Below are 15,649 nucleotides of genomic sequence, written 5' to 3'. Positions count from 1 at the left end.
GCTCATGCATTGTTGTTTGCATCTTTGGGCGGGTTTACTGACATCTCTGAACAGTCAAAGGGACTGGATCTGTGATACAATATCCACAGTTAACGTCCATCTTCAGAAGTTGTGGGAACAGGGGTCATGTAAAACCTGTTTTTTATGTGTGTATTTTATTGACACCGACCTACATAGGGAGAAACGATCGCCACGATCAAATAAAGGAAATCAGAGCTCGTACGGAAAGATACAGATGTTCGTTCTTTCAGTGCGCTATACTGAACTGGAATAATAGATAATTGTGAAAGTGGTTCGATGAACCCTCTGCCAGGCACTTAAATGTGATCTGCAGAGTATCGATGTATATGTATATGTTTAATACGGATGCAGATTTACGTTCGACCTCCAGCGGGAATCTAAAATTCGTGAGCATGGATGTCACGGACGGGGACTATGGATAGGTGGGTGTGGGAGTCGACCGGGGAGCATATTTGCGATAAACACTGCATCTGGGTTGAGCACTGACTAACGCAACTCAATAGGAGATCCCAGGTTCGAGTCCCAAGCAGCACAGTTTTTCACTTGCCGCACATTCAGCCCAAGTCCCGATGCACGATGCAGCTAACATCAGTAGTTCCTTCCCGTTCCTTTCTCCCCTCTATCCCTTCATTCTACGCAATATGTATCACAGGTACGGACCCCTCGAGGCGTCTATTCTTCCCGACATGTCCGAAAGAACGGACACCATGCATTCATGAAACTTGTACCATCATTCACTGAATTTTCTGTGCAATAATGCTGAGCACTGGTTAACGTTTTCTACCATCCAACACCAATAGCATCGTGCTGGTCTGCAGTTTTGTCTGACTTCAAGTTCTCCAAGATCTGTGTGAGTTGTCTTCAAAAGTTGCCCTGATGAATACATTTCCACGCACTGCGTAGAATGGAAGACAGCGTCATCTGGTGCCTACCGTAGCGCAACCAACAGGACGACGATGAGCCCTGGAGGCAGAGAGAGAGAGAGAGAGAGAGAGAGAGAGAGAGAGAGAGTTGTTTGCAGTGGCCATCTATTCAAATGTGCATGCTTTCGCGGAGATGCGAGTGACAAAAAAAATGGTTCAAACGGCTCTGAGCACTATGGGACTCAACATCTTAGGTCATAAGTCCCCTAGAACTTAGAACTACTTAAACCTAACTAACCTAAGGACATCACACACACCCATGCCCGAGGCAGGATTCGAACCTGCGACCGTAGCAGTCCCGCGGTTCCGGACTGCAGCGCCAGAACCGCACGTTCACCGCGGCCGGCGAAAAATTCATCCTCGATACTGAAAGAGTCAGTATTGCTGAACACTAATTTCAAACTACTTCAGAATAGTAGTCCAACAGGACCTCTCTTTCATTCTTTGTCAGAAAAAGAATGAAATGATAGTATGGCATTGATAGCCGGGAGGCCCCATCCGGGGAAGTTCGGCCGCCGAGTGCAAGTCTAATTTCAGTCTAGGCCACACTGGGCGACTTAAGTGCCGGTGATGAGGCTGAAATGATGACGAAGGGAACAACACCCAGTCCACGAGCGGAGAAAATCTCCAACCCGGCCGGGAATCGAACCCAGGCCCGCTGCATGGGAGGCAAGCATATTACCACTCAGCTAAGCAGGCGGACTTCTTTGCGAAGACCAGAAGAGACATCTCTTGAAATCCCACCTTTAATGAACTAACGATCCGACTCATAAGGTAAGGAAAACTAATGTGAGAACCAGAAAATAAATCCACTAATAAGCTGATCATTTCGAATTACAGTAATTGTTTTACTAGCAACTAGAAACCACAGACTTTAGAATGAACTCTATCTCAACAGTAATTAATAAGAATATTAAATGGCTTTTCTTAGAATCGACTGGAATTAATTAATACAAGGCATCAACTCGATTTACACTACAAACAGAATCTCAGAAAATAACCGGAGAGAAACCTCGTTAATAGGGCGCACGATGCTGATTCCAGCTTCCACGCAACTACCTGTAGTTTCTTCTCGTCCCGAAACGGTGCATTCTGATGTCCACCGTCACTAATCGGCCCCCGTTCCCTTCCATTCTGCGTCCATGTGGTACAAAACGGATAATACCCAAAGGGAAAATACGAGGTACCGCATGCTTGTTCACCATTGCCAAGTCTTCAGAATAGTACTTTCTCTTTCTCTCTCTCTCTCTCTCTCTCTCTCACACACACACACACACACACACACTATATATATATATATATATATATATATATATATATATATATATATATATATATATATATATATATATATATATATATATATGGTGAAAAGTATTTAAACCGACAAACTCTGGGAGGTTGTAGGAGACATCAAAATAAATATTTTTCCCTAAAGTCATTTTTTCCTATGAGGAGTATTTAAACCGGTATAGGGAGATTTCTCTGGAGGCAAATTAATTAAACCAACAAACACTTTTCCATTTTTTTATGACCAAGAGACAACAACTAGGTAGCAGATACGGCCCAGTTAAACAGTCCCGCACTTTATGAGCGCTAGTAACTGCGGCCTGTGGCTTATCCTCACTACAAACATGCGAATTGCATGTTGAAGACTCCATCACCCCCGAACGTTGCTTCATCGATAAACAACACAGAGGATGGAAATCTAAGATGCATTTCACACTGTTCCAGGTACCACTGCTAAAACTGTGCTCTGGGTGGATAATCAACTGGTTCCAGGTTGTGGACACGCTGTAAGTGAAATGAACGTAACAGTCGCTCTCGAAGGACAGTTCTTACATTCGTTTGGTTCGTCCCCATGTTACGTGCAATTGCACGAGTGCTGATTGAACGATCCCGCTCCACATGCTGCAAGACAGCTTCCTCAACTTGCAGCGTTCTTACCGTGAGACGGCGTCCCTGTCCAGGTAATCTGCAAAATGACCCGGCCTCATGCAGACGTTGGTACACAGCAGCGAAGGTCGTATGATGCGGGATACGGTGATTAGCATATTGTTGTTGATAAACCTGCTGTGCAGCTCGTCCGTTGTGGTGCGCTACGTAGTACGCACCAACCATATCACTGTACCCATTCCAGGTGTATCGCTACATTAGTAAACAGAGACAATGCACTACTACACTGGTGGACAGCAGTCGCCTACAACTGAAGGGCGTAATACGCCCTCTAACTGAAGATCGTGATACCGCCTCTAACAACTGAAGAGCGTAATACGGCCTCAAACGGTTTAAATAATCCTCATAGGAAAATATGACATTAGGGAAAAATATTTGTTTTGATGTCCCCTACAACCTCTCAGAGTTTGTCGGTTTAAATACTTTTCACTCTGTATATATTTCTCCATTTAAAGGAATCAAACATTTTTTTGGCGAGTCTTGTTCATTCGAAACTATGATAAGCATGTAATTCAGAACAGCTTACACAGTATTTCCATTTGGTATATGAAGGCGCATAAATGCAAGACAATGCGAATAAACATGAGACGGATCGAATAGGCGAAATCAGTAGTGGGCAGCGTGAATGGGAGGCAGAGGATTTGAGAGAATGTAGGAAAGGCACTGCAGTTATGAAGGAAACTATGTGCAACACGTTAGCACGACCTGTTCAACAGCACTGCTCCAGCGTTTGGAACCGAGCCAGGTGGAACATTAAGAGACTGGACTCTTATTTGGCAGAAATTGTTTTCTGTGTTTAATGACCTCGTTGTCATCTGGACGTTAGAGCTTTGTGTTTCTTCCATCCTTCTACCGTTTGGAGTCGTTATCAAGAAAGACGTGTCGGGAGACATTACACATAATCAGACTAGTTGACTGGATTCTAACAGATCGGTACTGTCCAGACGAAAGTGAAATAGAAATGTGCAGGAAACTAAATTGATGAGTGTTGAAAGAACGGCACCGGCCGAAGTGGCCGAGCGGTTCTAGGCGCTACAGTCTGGAACCGCGCGGCTGTTCCGGACGCAGGTTCGAATCATGCCTCGGGCATGGATGTGTGTGATGTCCTTAGGTTGGTTAGGTTTAAGTAGTTCTACGTTCTAGGGGACTGATGAAGTTAAGTCCCATAGTGCTCAAAGCCGTTTGAACCATTTTGAAAGAACGGCGACAGTCTCACATAACTTTGTTGGGTATTTAGACAGAATCAGTATTCGAAGTTGACTGTGCGTTAGGTCTATTACCATCAGAATATTAGCACATCTCGTTCAGGAATCGTCGGACTAAAAGAGATGATCGCTTTAGTTGTAAAACAGTTATCCTTCGTGTGTTTCACGATGAGTAACACGTGAAGGCTGAATTACGACAGAGAAATCTGCATCCCATTGTACCATATTATGACGATTCGCCCTTGCCATTTCCCAGGATAGCTGAGTCCAGGGGTTCGGCTGGGCGCCTTTGTAGTTCTAAAGTCCATTCCTCAGAATTCCTTATTTCCAGGTAACACACTTATTAAAACTGTTAGGCAATGAACTCAAACTCAGAATTCCAAACTAATAAATGCACAGTCCTTTTAGGACGAATTAAATTATTACTCAGAATCCTTTTTATACTCCTTCCTCTCGTTCACCATGAAGGTGATATTATTTAAGATTTATAGCAATCAACAACGTTTTCGTGAGCGACCCTCAAAAATGAGGTACCAAATTACTGAAACATTAAACTCCTGAACAATTCATGTATATACTATTTAACTGTATAGATGTTTGAGTTAGGATACTGCAACAGGAAAAACAGTGTACCATATTACCAAAGTAAGAGTATAAAAATGGATGTCTCAATCCGAAGGTAAAATTTTACTACTACTACTACTTCTTCAGTTTCGTTCGCAGCAAGCGTTTTCTCAATATGCTGCTCAAGCAAATCTCTTTCTTTTGATTTGTGATCCGTAAAGTTTACAGTAACTACATCTCTGAAGTTCGAAATGCACTTCCAGATGACTTAACTCACAGTGATAGGTCTTTTTAAGTCTTGTAAAATCACACAAAGGAGATACGTAACTTTTTCCTTTGCCTGTTTCTAACCGGGAGTTTCTTTTGTGGACAACTGTAACACTATTTTCTGCGAAATGTAAGGTAGAAGACTGAATATGAATGAAGTTCGAGGCAGAAATCGCAAAGAGCATTTCTTACGAAACTTCTGTCGCTGATGCACTGTCTGCAGAGCGACGTAGTTTTGAGGCAAGAGACGAATCCAGTCTCTCTCTCTCTCTCTCTCTCTCTCTCTCTCTCTCGCTGTGTGTGTGTGTGTGTGTGTGTGTGTGTGTGTGTGTGTGTCCCAACGTCGCGACCTGCTGGCGGAGTATTGGAAACGTCTGGTGGAGTATGTCGGTAGAAGCTTCACCCCGGCAGCAACCGGCGAAGTCCTACAGGTGCTTCCACACAGCCAGCCGCTGGTGGCACTTCTGCACGAGCGCACAACTTACTCGCCACCATAGGGAAAGTTGTTAGACACATGACGGATTATAGTTCCCAGGTTATGCTGGTGCGCAATATTTTGCGGCAGAATGACGTAACTAGATATCCTTCACTTCGTAACTAAAACAGTTTCGCGAAATAGGACTCATAGTTATTTATCATTAGCGTGTAATGTAACTATTTCATAAAAATTCGAAACCTCAACAATTCAAAACCTCGATAATCCACAGATCGAAACGTCGATAGTCGACAGATCGAAACATCGATAGTCGACAGATCGAAACATCGATAGTCGACAGATCGAAACGTCTATAATCGACAACCCGAAACGTCTATAATCGACAACCTGAAACGTCTATAATCGACAAACCGAAACGTCTATAATCGACAACCCGAAACGTGTATAACCGATAACTCGAAACGTCTACAATCGTCAACACGAAACGTGTGTAATCGACAACACGAAACGATTATAATCGACAGTTCGAAATCTCGATAATCGACAATTCGAAACCTTGATAATCGACAATTCGAAACCTCGATAATCGACAATTGGAAACCTCGATAATTTTTTGCCGTTGCCGGTCCCTTGTAAAATATTTGATAGTTTCGAAAAAATGAATGTGTTTTGCTTCCCTCAGTAATTTTAGTTGTAGAGTGTGAGGACAACTCGCCAACAGTTTATAATTCGAAGTCAACGCTCCCGCACACACTATAATTTGAAATTTCTTAATTCTGAGATTCCCACTGAAGTTCCTACACTTCCTGTGATTCTCAGTACAGGTTCAGTCCATCTGTTGTTCCTTTCTCCGATCTATATACCATTCAGCCTACAATCTGCTTCCATGCTGTGTTATAGGCAATCCGTGTTTCCTGACACGCAGTGCAAATTGAAATTAATGGGTAAGCTTGTTATAGAAGCTGCGGGGAGTGGAATTTAGAAAGATGATGTAGCAAAACAGTTCGCTGTTTCACCGTCTACATTGCAGATGATTTAAAAAACAAGGATCGTGTTACTGGAAGTGTCTCACGCACAGTGAGAAAAATGGTCATGTCATGGAGAATTTCCCCTGAGCCGTGACGCTCGTTACTGGCGCGCCAGTCTCTTGGATGTCCATTATCGATCCTTCGATGTTTCTTATCTTTGCTTGCCTTGTTTTGCGCATTCGCGGGGCGAGTGGCAGTTGACGGTTTGCCCGGGCTACCTGCTGAGACGCCGCGAGGTACGAGGTGGGAAGCAACAACGTATATGTCGAGTTGGTTGTACTCGGTCTGCCGATTCAGGATGGAGGATATGTGTTGGCTGCCTGCCTGTCTGCTCTCCTGATTTTGCTCGCCGTGCCTTGCGACCGCCTAGCTTGGGTTGCTGCCTGGTGTATCCTACACGAGCCATACCGGACGTCCAGCGGAAGTTAAGCAGCCTTGTGTTTCTTTTAAAGAAAAGGAGCAAATGTATAAGACCTTTTGTAACCAATTTTGGTGGCCTCTTAAGTGAGGCCTTAGCGTTTATACTGCCTTTTGGGAGAGCTAATTCTTTTAAATTTAAATAGTTGGGGTTCCCTGTCCTTTATAATCTTTTGGGGGTTTTATTTGAATTTTCTCTTTGGGGTTCCTTCCTTGTGCTTGGTTAAATGTTTACTTGTATAGCGGGAAGTGACTCCTGGTTAAAACTCGGAGGTGTGTGATGTTACTGCCGCTTCCGGCATTTGTCTTTTCAATTAAGTGTTGTCATCCCTTCGAGCGACCTGGTGTCACTCCTCGTTAATTAATGCTGGTTTATGTATACTTAATTTTGAATTGGCCATTTGAATTAATATTTTGGAGCGCAGTATAGCACTAAGGCAACCTCATTGGTATACTACCTTGTGCTCCGGTCTAGTACCTTAATTTTCAGTGGCTCGAGTTAGCTCCACTACCGGTTTTACTGATGTGCTCCCTTCAAAATCTTGTCTTGTATAAGTTTGACCCATGTGTGTGTGGGAACACAGAGATGAGCTTTAGTGTGACTTCAGTGCTAGGCAGTTAGAGTCTTCATTTTGGCTTGGCTACCACTGAAGAGTTTGAGTGGAGCGTAGTATGTTTGATTTCTTATTCATTTAATTACTGTAAGTTTGTTTATTTAATGGGGAGCAAGACATTTAAAGACTGTTGGAATTAACTCCCCTAGTTGCTGGGTGTTGCGAATTCGTTCCAAATGGCCTACTACTTATCCAATGGCAAGGCTGTTGATTAGTTGGTTACTGTGAGTACAAATTCACGTTATTTATTTGCTGCCGAAATTGTTAAAGTGTCTGTGTCGTGATTCAATCACTAGCTACGTGTTTGAGCTGCATTGATATAAACCTTACATAGCCTCCTTAAAATTTGTTGCCAGTAGAAACCCTTAGGAGAACTAAGTTTTGTCACTGCTTATGTTAACCTTTACTGGGAGCAATATTTCATGTAGTTAAATTTAGTCTTAAAATGTGTATTTCTCTGATGTAATAAACGAGTGATAAAAGAAAAAAAGCAAAGCTGCCTGGTCCTTCCTATTCTTCCTGTCCGGTTTGTAACACTTGAGGAGTGCTTGCACAAGTGCGTAAATCTGTGTAGTGAACAAAAGTTTCCCGTGAGTAGTTTGATGTTGAAGGAAAAAGCCAAGTCTTTTTGCTCCGTGTATTTCGGCATTTAAGGACTTACTGCAAGTCAAGGGCTGCTCTCTAATTTTAAAAAACGTCACGTCACCACGTTAAAAAATCTGCCGGGAGAGTGGCAACATGGACAATTCCCCGCGTACTGAATGAACTGATAAAAGTGAAACAACGTTTGAATGGCTACGGCCCACGCAACTCTGACGAAACCACCGAGCGAGGTGGCGCAGTGGTTAGCACACTGGACTCGCATTCGGGAGGACGACGGTTCAATCCCGTCTCCGGCCATCCTGCTGTAGGTTTTCCGTGATTTCCCTAAATCGCTTCAGGCAAATGCCGAGATGGTTCCTTTGAAAGGGCACGGCCGATTTCCTTCCCCATCCTTCCCTCACCCGAGCTTGCGCTCCGTCTCTAATGACCTCGTTGTGGACGGGACGTTAAACACTAATATCCTCCTCCCTCTGACGAAACCGGGCTTTTTTTTTTAATAAATGTGTTCCTGATCACACCCTATCATTCGAAGACCAATTAGCAAGGACGGAACAGCTGGCCGTCTACCCTGTAACGTTGACGGATCTCAGAAGTTGGAAAGAATCATAGTAGGAAAAATCTGCGAACCACGCCGTTTCAAAGGAATAACATATCGCTCGAACGAAAAGTCATGGATGGCGACATAGTTGTTCAATGAATGGCTGAGCTCGGTTAATGGCGATAAGAAAAATGAGAAACGTGACATTTTACTGTTTTTGGATCACTGCACCGTAAGTAACAACCCACCACTATTAGATCACGTTAAACTGATGTTTTCCCCACCCATTGCATCAATATTTCGACCATTGGACCAGGGCATAACACAAAATTTTAGAAAACTCAATCGCAGCAAAATGTTTTCACTTTTGCTGCATAGCACTGAAAGTAGGTGAGAAGGCGAACAACAGTTTTGACCGTTGTAACCATTACTGATAAGGTCTGCAGAACTGTCAGCCCTACCACTTTTTAGCACTGCTTCAAAAAACAGTTTGTAATGCAAAGAGAATACGCGGAACAGCCATCAGAGTCGCCTGAATTATCGATTTCAGTCCCGCCACATTCAAGTGAGGGAACTTCTGTGGTGAGTTAATTTTTGAGAATTTAATTCGTGTTGCCTGTGATATCCATGTTCATGGTGCTCTAAGCGGTGCTAAACTGCTGGCCTATCGGGATGAGGACGAGCAAGATAGCGAAGAACAACCTCCAAACGTAATCACATTGAGTGACGCAAGGTTTCTGTCCACACCCTACGCTCCTACGCACTCAAAATGGAAACCAGTGATAAAATCATTCTCAGCTCTCATCACCATCGGAAAATCGCTGAACAATGCTAGAGGGAAGTCACTCCGTCAAAAGAAAATCACCAGCTATATTTCCACATGACTTTACATATGATAGATACATACAGTAGCCTATCCGAAAAACATAACAGTGAAAATGTTTGTATCATTTTGTATACTATTAAACTGAAGATGAATGTCTGTAAGTAATATGCGCGTACTGTACCTTACTTTCAATGAAACTCGTTTGTTTGAATTTTTTACTGCGATCTCATCGATTATTTTAACTCGCGATAATTTGAACTATTTCCCTGATCCCTTGAATTTCTGATCATCGACAGTCTACTGTACCTTCTTGGAATGCTGGGCAAAATATACCTTGATTGCAGCTGTAAGAAAGAAGTGTCCTATCAATGAAGACGTATTTACGAAGGAAGGTTAACATCTGCCGTCAAGAAAGGCAGCTGAGACGGAGTACAATCTCGGCTTTGGAAAGTGCCGGGAAGAAAACGGGCGAGGTCCTTTTTCAAGAAACCATCCCGGTATTTGCCTGTAGCGATTTAAGGAAAACACGAAAAACCTAAATGTGAATGAACCGACAGGAGTTTCAACCGCCTTTTTTCGGTTGCTAGTCAAGTGTCTTACCACCTCGTTCGGTTACGAGCTCCTGAACGGAGCACGGATTGTGATTGAACATACGGAAGGCGGAAAAGGGGCCGTGGCCTTTTCAGTGTGATCATATTGGCATTCATACTGGGGATGCACGGAAGCCGTAGGAAACTAGTCTCCGTAATCAAGAGAGGGCGTGAAAGGGACTCCACTGCCTTCATTGCCGCGCCACCTGCCTAGTCGCTTTCAGTGCTGACGTTTGGACGAGAAATCCCGTCACACCGACGTGACATTAAACCCTAATCTTCATTCGTTCCTTCGTTCCTTCCCGGAATGACACATTTCGATAGCCAGAGATTTGTCTCTGCTGTACGTGAAAACAGCATACATGTAATAGAAACAAACTTAAAAACGAATACACAATGGAGCGCCAAAGAAAGTGGAAAAGTCATGCGTGTTCAAATGCAGAGATATGTAAACAGGCAGAATACGGCACTGCGGTCGGCAACGCCTGCATAAGGCAAGTGTGTAACCCAGTTGTTACATCGGTTACTGCTGCTACAATGGTAGGCTATAAAGATTTAAATGAGTTTGAACTTGGTGTTCTAGTCGGTGCACGAGCGATGGGGCACAGCATCTCCGAGGTAGCGGAGGTACGACAGTTTCACGAGTGTACCGTGAATACCAGGAATCTGGCAAAACATCAAATCTCCGACATCGCTGTAGCCGGAAAAAATTCCTGCAAGAACGGGACCAACGACGACTGAACAGAATCGTTGAACGTGACAGAAGGGCAACCCTCCCGCAAATTGCTGCAAATTTCAATGCTGGGCCATCAACAAGTGTCAGCGTGTGAACCATTGAACGAGACATCATCGATGTGGGCTTTCGGAGCCGAAGGCCCACTCGTGTATTCTTGATGACTGCACGACACAAAGTTTACGTCTCGCCTGGACACTTAACTCCGACAATTAAATTAAATGTGTGTGAAATCTTATGGGACTTAACTGCTAAGGTCATCAGTCCCTAAGCTTACACACTACTTAACCTAACTTATCCTAAGGTCAAACACACACACCCATGCCCGAGGGAGGACTCGAACCTCCGCCGGGACCAGCCGCACAGTCCATGACCGCAGCGCCTTAGACCGCTCGGCTAATCCCTTTTTAATATCTTTGACTGCCAGTATAATTGAAGAGCAGTATTAAGAATTCGGTATCATCCAAGTAGCCGCTAGACACCTTGTCTATTCATCGAACAAGGTGGTGGAGTGAAGAGACTGGATTTTGGATAAGTGGATATCAATTCTCCTCCCTACAGACCTTACATAAATGTTCCGAGATTTCTCTCCACAATTTCGGGCAAATGTGTAGATTGAAGGAACTATCAGGCCACTGTTTATTTCTTTCCGTATCCTTTCCCAATTGAGATTAAGCCCGATCAATAATGAATTTTACGTAGACGGCTCCGTCATAAGGCACACTAGTTCTATTCTTGTAAGGACAAGTAGAGGCATCGGTAGATACCTCCGTGAAGGAATCATCCAGGCGCTTCTCTAGCCAGAAAAACCACAGAGATTAAAATTACAAAGTCTAACGCCGAACCTGGAGATTAAGCACGATTGATGGTAGTGAAAGATAGCCCAGGTTTCAATCCACTTGCGGTGTCGCTTCTCCAAAATTAGCTACCGCCGTGGGGAAGTGTAGCACTAGACGTCTTTCCCCGTTCTTCGACTTTCACTAGCAGCACAAATACCACAAACGGAAAAATAAGAAACCTTTCCAATTACCCGCAACGGGCAATCTTCTGTCTCTTCTCGTTTTCTCGGACGCTAAGAACAGTGCTACGTTCAGAAGCAGAACATTGATCGGAACTGTAGGAAATTATCACACTGATGTGTTGGTTTATGACCTAATTGCGGGCCGCTCTTGATGTGTTTCATACACGCAAAGCAATTTTCGTCAAAAGTCAGAGCTCTGTCGCAGTTTTTGTAGATCCTGCAACGTACATTTACGCATGTTATGTATATAAGAAGTCCTTCGTTTTCCATGTCGCCAAGCAATATTCTTTCAAGCATGTGCGAACAAACTGCACTGGCGGTAGCAAGTCGACGTGGCATAGCATTGCCAGGTTTGTCACCTCTCACGCATTTTCTGTTCATTCTTTCCGTGTGTAGACGTCATAGATATCACTTCAGTTGAGCATTTTATCTTATCTAATAGGGGCGAAGGGAAGAGGGGGGGGGCTACTATTTCATACGGTCCCATGCATGATTTAATAATCCACACATCAGCCTGAGCAGAATAGAGACACCACATGAAACAAAAAGAGTTACAGTTCGATCGATATTTATACCGTGGTCCCCGAATGTAATTCCTGCCATAAACAAGTTGATATGCGTCTGATCAGCGTACTCCATCATTCAGCTCGACTGCAACCGTCCATTATACCTGTTCAACATCTACTACATCTACGTTTATACTCCGCAAGCCACCCAACGGTGTGCGGCGGAAGGAACTTTACGTGGCACTGTCATTACCTCCCTTTTCTGTTGCAGTCGCGTATGGTTCGCGGGAAGAACGACTGCCGGAAAGCCTCCGTGCGCGCTCGAATCTCTCTAATTTTACATTCGTGATCTCCTCGGGAGGTATAAGTAGGGGTAAGCAATATATACGATACCTCATCCATAAACGCACCCTCTCGAAACCTGGACAGCAAGCTACACCGCGATGCAGAGCGCCTCTCTTGCAGAGTCCTGCCATTTGAGTTTGCTAAGCCGGCCGAAGTGGCCGTGCGGTTAAAGGCGCTGCAGTCTGGAACCGCAAGACCGCTACGGTCGCAGGTTCGAATCCTGCCTCGGGCATGGATGTTTGTGATGTCCTTAGGTTCGTTAGGTTTAACTAGTTCTAAGTTCTAGGGGACTAATGACCTCAACAGTTGAGTCCCATAGTGCTCAGAGCCATTTTTTGAGTTTGCTAAACATCTCCGTAACGCTATCACGGTTACCAAATAACCCAGTGACGAAACGCGCCGCTCTTCTTTGGATCTTGTCTATCTTCTCTGTCAACCAGACCTGGTATGGATCCCACACTGATGAGCAATACTCAAGTAAAGGTCGAGCGAGTGTTTTGCAAGCCACCTCCTTTGTTGATGGACTACATTTTCTAAGGACTCTCCCAATGAATCTCAAACTGGCACCCGTCTTACCAACAATTAATTTTATATGATCATTCCACTTCAAATCGTTCCGCACGCATACTCCCAGATATTTTACAGAAGTAAATGCTACCAGTGTTTGTTCCGCTATCATATAATCATACAATAAAGGATCCTTCTTTCTATGTATTCGCAATACATTACATGTGTCTATGTTAAGGGTCAGTTGCTACTCCCTGCACCAAGTGCCTATCCGCTGCAGATCTTCCTGCATTTTGCTGCAATTTTCTAATGCTGCAACTTCTCCGTATACTACAGCATCATCCGCGAAAAGCGGCATGGAACTTCCGACACTATCTACTAGGTCATTTATATATATTGTGAAAAGCAATGGTCCCATAACACTCCCCTGTGGCACGCCAGAGGTTACTTAAACGTCTGTAGACGTCTCTCCATTGAGAACAACATGCTGTGTTCTGTTTGTTAAAAACTTTTCAATCCAGCCACACAGCTGGTCTGATATTCCGGAGGCTCTTACTTTGTTTATCAGGCGACAGTACGGAACTGTATCGAACGCCTTCCGGAGGTCAAAGAAAATGGCATCTACCTGGGAGCCTGTATCTGATATTTTCGGAGTCTCATGAACAAATAAAGCGAGTTGGGTCTCACACGATCGCTGTTTACAGTTAGCTTCTCATTATCGTCTTGAAGTAACTCCTCGCCAATAGTAATTTTATCGGAGATGGTGTAACAACAATTTAATCTCAGAGAAGGAAGTATCCGTTGGTGTATTAACAGCAAGGAAGTAAAATAAGTTGACTTATCTCTAAGCAAATCGATAAAGCACTAACTGGTTTGAGTAGAGTCGTTTTGTTTCCAAAAGGTTAAAGAAAATATCAAACACTGTGCCAAGACGGTTTCTGAATTTCGAAACACTCTGCAGAAACTATTCGTCGCAGCCAAAAGTTACTTCGAGTCCCCTGTCATCGACACACTGGCGGATGACTAACAGCTGTTCCGCACAAGAGGAACTTTGCGTTACCGCTTAAGTTAACAGTTTGGCAGTTCGCCCAGCAGCACTTTCCTCGGATTAACAGCGTTCTCGTTCTCTCTCTCTCTCTCTCTCTCTCTCTCTCTCTCAGATGCTACGTAAACGCTTCATTATTTTGTCCTCTCCACAGCATGCGAGCTAACGTACACTCATCTATCTAAGTTGGTTACTGCCGTACCGGCTTAACGCCTTGTCGCCCCCACAGCGTTTATTAAAAATCTGGTGATTTTCTTCACGGCAGATGAAATTGCCCGAAACTCTTCGTTCAACTTCATTTGTTCGTGAGTGTTTAAAGGATCACAATTTTCATCTCAGACAGCAGCAGGTAAGACTAAAACCAACTTTCGCGAAGTGAAGCCAACGGGCTTCGCCTGACTCATATACCACCGTAGTAAGATAATACACTCCTGGAAATGGAAAAAAGAACACATTGACACCGGTGTGTCAGACCCACCATACTTACTCCGGACACTGCGAGAGGTCTGTACAATCAATGATCACACGCACGGCACAGCGGACACACCAGGAACCGCGGTGTTGGCCGTCGAATGGCGCTAGCTGCGCAGCATTTGTGCACCGCCGCCGTCAGTGTCAGCCAGTTTGCCGTGGCATACGGAGCTCCATCGCAGTCTTTAACACTGGTAGCATGCCGCGACAGCGTGGACGTGAACCGTATGTGCAGTTGACGGACTTTGAGCGAGGGCGTATAGTGGGCATGCGGGAGGCCGGGTGGACGTACCGCCGAATTGCTCAACACGTGGGGCGTGAGGTCTCCACAGTACATCGATGTTGTCGCCAGTGGTCGGCGGAAGGTGCACGTGCCCGTCGACCTGGGACCGGACCGCAGCGACGCACGGATGCACGCCAAGACCGTAGGATCCTACGCAGTGCCGTAGGGGACCGCACCGCCACTTCCCAGCAAATTAGGGACACTGTTGCTCCTGGGGTATCGGCGAGGACCATTCGCAACCGTCTCCATGAAGCTGGGCTACGGTCCCGCACACCGTTAGGCCGTCTTCAGCTCACGCCCCAACATCGTGCAGCCCGCCTCCAGTGGTGTCGCGACAGGCGTGAATGGAGGGACGAATGGAGACGTGTCGTCTTCAGCGATGAGAGTCGCTTCTGCCTTGGTGCCAATGATGGTCGTATGCGTGTTTGGCGCCGTGCAGGTGAGCGCCACAATCAGGACTGCATACGACCGAGGCACACAGGGCCAACACCCGGCATCATGGTGTGGGGAGCGATCTCCTACACTGGCCGTACACCACTGGTGATCGTCGAGGGGACACTGAATAGTGCACGGTACATCCAAACCGTCATCGAACCCATCGTTCTACCATTCCTAGACCGGCAAGGGAACTTGCTGTTCCAACAGGACAATGCACGTCCGCATGTATCCCGTGCCACCCAACGTGCTCTAGAAGGTGTAAGTGAACTACCCTGGCCAGCAAGATCTCCGGATCTTGTCCCCCATTGAGCA

The 15,649-nt window shown here is 45.0% G+C and overlaps 1 protein-coding gene across 1 annotated transcript in view; it reads right to left on the bottom strand.

The window, feature by feature from the left end:
• The window catches only part of LOC126183988 (calcium/calmodulin-dependent protein kinase type 1-like), a 376,556-nt gene that overhangs the window by 177,604 nt on the left and 183,303 nt on the right, over positions 1-15,649 (bottom strand). The window lies entirely within an intron of this gene.

The sequence above is a fragment of the Schistocerca cancellata genome, chromosome 4 (assembly GCF_023864275.1).
Source record: "Schistocerca cancellata isolate TAMUIC-IGC-003103 chromosome 4, iqSchCanc2.1, whole genome shotgun sequence".
NCBI classification, from domain to species: Eukaryota; Metazoa; Arthropoda; class Insecta; order Orthoptera; family Acrididae; genus Schistocerca; species Schistocerca cancellata.
The sequence above is the reverse complement of the archived record's forward strand: the minus strand, read 5'-3'. Positions and strand labels throughout refer to the sequence as shown.